This window comes from Dendrobium catenatum, unplaced genomic scaffold (genome assembly GCF_001605985.2).
Source record: "Dendrobium catenatum unplaced genomic scaffold, ASM160598v2 fragScaff_scaffold_1637, whole genome shotgun sequence".
NCBI lineage: Eukaryota > Viridiplantae > Streptophyta > Magnoliopsida > Asparagales > Orchidaceae > Dendrobium > Dendrobium catenatum.
In genome coordinates, this window is record NW_021320099.1 from 198195 (window position 1) to 206082 (window position 7888).

A 7888-nucleotide genomic window follows, 5' to 3' on the forward strand; every position below is an offset into this window, starting at 1 on the left:
CACGGCTCGCCAGCGTCCACTCGCGCTGTCGCGCAAGAGTTTCGGGTAAAACCGTGTCGGGTTGGGTCAACCCGGCAACCCGCCGGGTCGGGTCTGGGTTCGAATTTCCTACCCGTTTGTCTACCCGGGTCGGGTTAGGGTTGACCCGTTTGAACCCAATCAGTTCCGGGTTCAACCCAAACCCGACTCTTGACCCGAAATTAACACCCCTAGTTTCTACGAAAAATCAACTTGCATACATTTTTACAAAATCTTTAGCCTTTGATACTTTCAGTGCATTAAGAACAAGGCTTGGTGTGATTGATTTGAATGCTTAAATAGAAATGTTTTTGCAACATTGATGTTTGTTTACTAGTTAAATGTGTTTGTGTTTTTTATATGTTCATGAACTTGTTTGTGTGATTTTCTTTATTTGGAGTTTGTGTGTTTTTCGTTGTTTTGTGTTTTTAGTGTGTTTGTGTTTAAGTTTTTTGATTGAAAACAAAAATTTGAAAATTTTGAGTGACAATCGTCCAGGACGAAATGTTTTTGTACGGGACAGTGTATGTAATGTGACAAACTGTCGGATTTTGAACCATTTGAGTGCAATTTTGAGTGTTTTATTGTCACTTCGTCGGTACGATCGTCACGATCGTCCGGAATGAAATAGTTTTCAAACGACGGGACGAATGAATAAAGCGGTTGAATGGATAAGGTAGTTTTTAATACGAACTTCGTACGTACGAACCTTTGGTTCGTCTGGACAAACACATGTCGGTTCGATGTAGGGGACGGTTCCACCTGCCATTAAAATGATATAAGTTTTGATCGTCCCAGGACGAACACGTATTTGTATGTACGATTAGACTGGTCAAAAGTCTGTGCAAAAGGACGCTTCATAAGTTGTGTTGATTACGAAAAGCTGTTTCATTTTGATGCTTTGGATCGTCCAAACAAAATTTTTTCGTACAGGACGAATTCAAAATTTTGTATGGGACGATATTTTTTCGTCTGGTACAAACGTATCATTTTCAATAAATAGAAGGGATTTTGAACTTAACAGTCACACTCAAAACTTCACTTTCAATCTTTTTTGTACTCTAGATCCTCTTCCAAATGGCGAGTTCAAGCAAGAGACAAAAGGTTCTAGCAAAGAAACCACATCGAAATTCCTCTGAAAATTTCCTTTCTAAAGCAAATGAGGAATCTTTTCCTAGGTTTGCCTCTTTTGCCTCTGCAAAGATCACATCCTCAAGAATCCTAATCCAAGAACAACTTACCTTTCAGGTAATGAACTTATTTGCCTCAACACAGTTTGGTTTTATCCTTACCCTCGTCCATCTCTACAATAAGGAAACCTTCCACTTCTTCCTTGCCAACATGTCTTTTAATTCTAACCACTTTATAATCCGTTCCTTTGTCTTCAAACAAAAAGTTGAAATCACCAGGCATGACTTAGGAGCCTTTTTGAATTTAAGGACAGAGGGAGCAAGAGCCCATCACTTGATCAACACTCATGATTATTCATGGTATGAAATTAATAATTTGATGAGAGGGAACAATGTGAACGAATATGTAGCTAGAGTATTCGGTCTAGTTCGTAATGCACGAATCATCCAACATGTCCTTAGAACTTCTATAATTCCTAAAGCTGGTGATAGGATCAACATTACCCCTCTTCTTACTATGGTGACCTTCTTGATCATGACTAAAGAACCTATAGATGAAGCCCAACTTATCCTTGCCTATCTTTATGGGCTATCTGAAATTGGACATGTAGAGTATAAAAGAAAGAAGAACATCGCCTTAGGACATCTTGTTGCCTACATTCTGGAGAAAAAATACAATTTAGTTCATCCTGATCAAGAGTTTAAATAACCGCTCTACTACAACGACGGATCATTTAGAGCAATCTTCAAATCAGAACCAAGTAAAACTCATGTCATTAGTGATACAGAAGAAGGACTAGAAGTTGCACCTGCACCTGCTAATGAACCAAATTATTAGGATTTGATTCAAAGATTTGATTACTTAGAGACTCATTTTGATCAATGCTTTAATCAAATTGAGACTCATCTTCAGCAGCAGGCCGCACAATATCAGCATGACATGAATTTTATAAGGGATCAGATGAATGATATTAGTATCAATGTGCTTATGATGAGTACTTACTTTAACATCTTTGGTGCTGCGCCTCCTCCTCCTCCACCAGAACAGGGTCCTTCTCAGTAATTGTAGCACTTAGTTTTGTGTATTTTCTCTAGTTTGTGTTTTAGATGTGTTTTCGGTAAGTTTGTTGTATTTTCTTTTCTTTAGCTATTTCGTTTCTGTATTGATATCCTGACCGTAAATTATAATATCTTCATAGTTATATCAATTTATTTTTATGTGTTTTGATTTAATTTTATTGAAATGTGTGTTAGCTTTTATGACAATCATTAGATTTTTGATTTTAACAGTGCTAAACTTTGAAGTGCAAGTCTAAATTAAATTCATTAGAAAATCAATTTTTTTTCTAAATTTAAGTTATGCTTATAACTTGATATAATTAGAATTTTCAATTTCATATCTCTTATTTAGACTACATTAATTCTGATATTATTATTACAATTATGATGTTTTCTTATTTTATATTTCACTTATCAATAAATATTTATGCACTTAAAAGAATTTGAAATTTTTTATTATTGATTTTGGAAAGATCAAAATTACTCTTGAAAAAATGTACAAATGTACAAAAAAATCAAAAGAAATGCGCAATGGTTCACACGTAGAAAAAGAGGCATAAAATAAGCCCAAAAATAAAAAGATGCACAAAAATGTGCCAATAATTTGAAAAAGATGCGCAAAGTGCCACATGTGGTAATTATTTCTTTCCATTATCTTTTAATCTCTTAATTCAAATTGATCTATTTTACATTTATATTATGTATTGACATTTGAAATATACAAATTTTCTATTCATCCTTTTTGCAATAATTTTCTTTATCTTAGTGTCTTAATTGACTCATGCTTTTGATATATTCTTTCTATTATCAATGTTATATCTCTTCTTAAATTCTATAAATTAATATGATTTATCTAATGTTTTAATTTTTTTTGCATAATATATTTTAATCACTTTGAAGATTGACTTATCAAATGATTTTCATATGTCTGCTTACATTTCAAGTCTTTTTCTTCTTTATTTTTTGATGTTGTCAAAAAGGGGGAGAAATTATTTGTATCGTAATTTTTATTTTTGTTGAATCATATTGTATGTGTGTGTGTCTGTTTTTTATTTTATTTAGGGTGTTGTGTATGTTGTATTTTTGTTATTGTTTGTTATATATTTCTAAAAATGTCTCCTTATTTACACGTGTTCATCAATTCAAGGGGAGTTTAAGAGATTTTTTAAATTTGAAAATTATACAAACAATAATTGTTTTGCCATTATCAAAAAGGGGGAGATTGTTAAGAGAGTTGCGATTTGCATGTTTTGCATTCTTGCAACTTTTATAATTTTGATGATTTAAAATATTATTGTTTTATGTATAGTTATCTCCTAACACTTTTTGAAAAAGTTGTTTTTGCTCTTGTGTGTACTAACATTTTAGAAAAATCAAACTCCAGACTATAAAGATTTCAAATCAAATTCAGCATGAGATACTTTGTGGATTTAAAACTTTTATTTTTTTCTTTGAATTAAGTTTTGAAAGGGAGTGATTGTAATTGAGTGAATACAAACACACACTTAAGGAGATCTTGAGCAATTTGTACTGATCATACATAATGAACATAGTTCGTACGGGGACGATCAAGTCAGTTATCTCCTCATAAGAGCAATGGAACGAGCAGGAGTCGAAGGAAATTTTTCTAAGACCTGATCGTCCAGGACAAAGAGTATTCATCCTAAGGCGAAATGTTCTCTGGAAAATTTTCGTTCAAAAATGAAGTGTATTCATTTCAGGACGAGTTGCTCTCTGGATTGCTATCGTCCAGGACAAAGTGTATTCATCCCAGGATGATTTGCTCTCTGTAAAACTTTCGTCCGAACGAACCTTAACTTCGTACCAGGACAGAGTGAACTGACTCTGAAAATTAAGTGTCGTTCTGCAGTTTTTGGGAATTAACCTATGGAATAACCGTTTGTACCGGACGAACCTAGTTCGTACGGGATGATGTGTGTGTACGAAATCATTTCGTACCCATATACATTAGGTTTGTTTCCAACACACTTAAATAAAATCGTCCACGATGATCCGCGATCGTACGGGACGATCTAATACGTATTGACTTGAAAATTTATAGTTTTTGGACGGTTTTTTATGTCATTCCTTTAAATAGTCCAAACTAAATTGCAACATAATCTTTTTGCTCATTGATCTTCATGCCTATTAAAAGAAGAGTCAAGGAGAGAGTGTGAGAGAGCATTCGAAAGAAGATTATTACTACTGGAGCGAGAATGCTTCACTTGGTGATTAAAGGTAAGAGTCTATACTTTTGATTTGGAATTACTTCACTCTTTTCTTTCTTCCTTCTAGATTTCTTGTGAGAAGATCTATCAAGGAGATCTGGTTCTCTGCCGACACTTGGAGAGTGTGAACAGCCGAAGGGTATACTATCGCTAAATCATATTGTATAAATAGAGTTGGCAAAATTAAATAATTAGGATTCTTGGAAGCCCATTATTTAAATTCTTATTATAACCTTTGAAGAGGTCTTTTGATAGTTAGAGGAGTGTTTCTTCTTGAGAGGGTTTGAAGAGAGGGCATTGAGTAAAGCAAGAGAAAGGGTGAGGTTATGTGAGGGGGAGAAGATTCATATGGGTTTCAAGGGAGTGTGAGAAGGGGTTTCACATGGTTACTATGTCCAACTTGTAACTAATTTTCTTCATATGTCAGTATTTGTCTTAAGTGAAGCTCTGTGAATAATCCTTTTGGTGTCAAAGGCCATTAGATTCTTCGTTGCACCAAGGAGGTTAAAGGAATTTTGGCTCTATGCCGCACATAGAAGGTGAAAGGAATTTTGGCTCTCCGCCACACCAAGGATGTGAAAGGGATTTTAGCACTTCGTCGTATCAAGGATGTAAATGGATTCTGACTCTCTGTCATATCGAGGAGGTGAAAGGGATATATGGATCTCCACTGTACCAAGGAGGTGAAAGAGATTTTGACTACTCTGCTACACTAAGGAGATGAAAGGGATCGATTTTGATTACTTCACCACACCGAAAGGTGAAAGTGATTTTGTATGGCCTTCTCTGCCTAACTGTGGGGACTGAAGGAAAATCACAATTGTTTAGTTTAATACCCAAGATGAGGACTTCAAGGAGTGGATGTAGGTCAAGCTAACCAAACAATTATAAAAATTCATTTTGTATTCTTTTTTCTTTTTTGCATTTACTATCTTTAGTTTTACTTTTTTGTATGTTTATTTTTTTGTCATATGGTTTGCATTTGGCTATTATTGTGAGACAAAAAATATTTATAGTTAATTGAAGTTAATCTTTGTTACAAAAAAAAAATCATAAAAATCAAGAGGATAACATTTTATTATTTGCCATTTCTATAAAAATTAAAAAAAATTATATATTTTTTTTTAATTTGCATCTGCATTAAAATTTTGAATTTGGTTCTTTAATTTAAAACTATTTTAAGAATGTTTTTTTAAATACCAATTCACCCCTTTCTTGGTGTGTCATTCTAACATTCAATTGGTTTTACAATAAATTATTGAATTTTCAAATTGTATTAGGGAGGGTTCTCTTATTTTTATGATTTTAACACCTAGAGTTTGATCCAATGGCACACTTTGGTAACCGTAACACAACAAAAGGATATTCCCTTACCCGTCCACCTTTGTTCGATATCATACCTTTTATTTTTTGGAAAATACACCTGTCAACTTTCTTGCAATCGATTGTTTATTGCATATAGCATATGATTCAAGCAGGATATGATACTCCATATTGTATTTTTAATGGCTTGAAATTAGAAATACCTTTTAATGAATGGAGTATAGAAGATTGGGATTTAGCTCAACTAAATACAAAATGTTTGAACAATTATTTATGTCTTTAAAAATCTAAAGATTGTATGCATGTATCAACATGTACTACTGGAAAGAATATTTGAGATAGATTGTGCATTACATATGAAGGCACCAATGAAGTTAAAAATTCATGCTTAAACTTGATATTACATGAATATTAATTATTTTGCATGAAACCTAATGAAATAATATCTTATATGATATTAGGTTCACAAAGATAGTAACCTCGTTGCATGCCTTAGGTAGAGAACTATCAAACTCTGAAAAATTGAATAAAATGTTATATTATTTGTTTGATTCCCTTGATATGAAATTCATTACAATACCTTAGTCTAAAGATCTTAATGTGTACTCTATTGATAATTTATTGGGCTCTCTTATTGCTTACAAGCAAAATGTGAGCCAAAGACTTTAAGATGTATGTGACAAGAAGAAAGAAAGAATCATGCTAGTAAATGACTCTAAGAGTAGTGATTCAAGATCTGATGGGAGCGAGAATATAGCATTGATGACTTGTTAATTCAAAATGTGAGCCAAAGGCTTTAAGATGCAAATGACAAAAAGAAAGAAATAACTGTGAAAGTAAATGATACGGAGAGTAGTGATTCAAGAGCTTATGGGAGTAAGGAAATAAAATTGATGACCTGCCAATTTAAAATCTTCATGAAATGGAAATAGATGCACTACCATAAAAAAATGAAGGTAAAAATGGAAAATTCTATAAGTTTTCATCTGACATAATTTTCTTTGAGTGTAAGAAGCCTGAATATTTAAGAATTGATTACGACAACCTCAGGACCACCCTAAAGGGTGAATAAAAGTCAAATTTTGAAAAGGGCAAGCAAAAGATGCAAAAGGCATTCTAGGAAAACGCAGCTTAAAACTCCTTAGAACCATAACTTAAAGATAAGGTAACCAATCTGTGTTTAATGGCAAATGTTTGTATTGAAAACTCTAACCAAGATGATAAATTCTCTCATAAGAGGTCTATTGAGAGCATGTGGTACTTGAATAGCAGCTGCTCAAGACATAAAATGGGAGATCTGAAGTAGTTTATAACAATGGAAATCAAGAGTGGAGGTAAAGTAATCTTGGAAGATAATACTCTATGAAAGTGGTAGGTAGAGGTATGATTTCCAAATCTAATGGTTTCAGGATAAAAAAAATGTTCTTTTTGCAGAAGAGTTGAAACATAATTTGATTAGTATTAACTAATAGTGTGATAAAGACTTTAACATTAAGTTTCTTTCTTAAAAATGCCTAATTTCTATAAATGTAAAAATTACATGCTTGACTTGAATTGCATTGATACATATGATAATTTTTTTTTCTTGAAACCAATGTAAATGTGTCTTGGCTATATCATTGTCGACTATATTATACAAGTATAAATACACTTTGAAAGATATCTCAATAGGATCTAGTTAGAGTCATCTCTAAATCAGAGTTCACTAAGGATCACATGTATAATGCTTATCAGATAAGAGAGCATAATAAATTTATATTTCATTCTATTAAGGAGATTATAACCACTAGACCATTAAAAATCCTCCATATGAACATGTTTGGACCTATTAATACAGTTAGTCTAGGTAGTAAGTGTTTTAGATTTATGATTATGGATGACTACTTTAGATTCACATGGGTTAGATTTTTAACAAATAATAGCGAGACATTTGATGAATTTAAGACCTTATCCACTTAGATTTAGAGGAAGTTGGGATGTTTAATTTCTATAATTCATAGTAATCATGTTAAAGAATTTGAAAATGTGAAATTTGAAATATTCTATAAGGATTTTAAGATAGAACATAGTTTATCAGCCCCTAGGACCCTACAACAAAAGGGCATATCTAAAAGAAAAAAAAAGGAACAT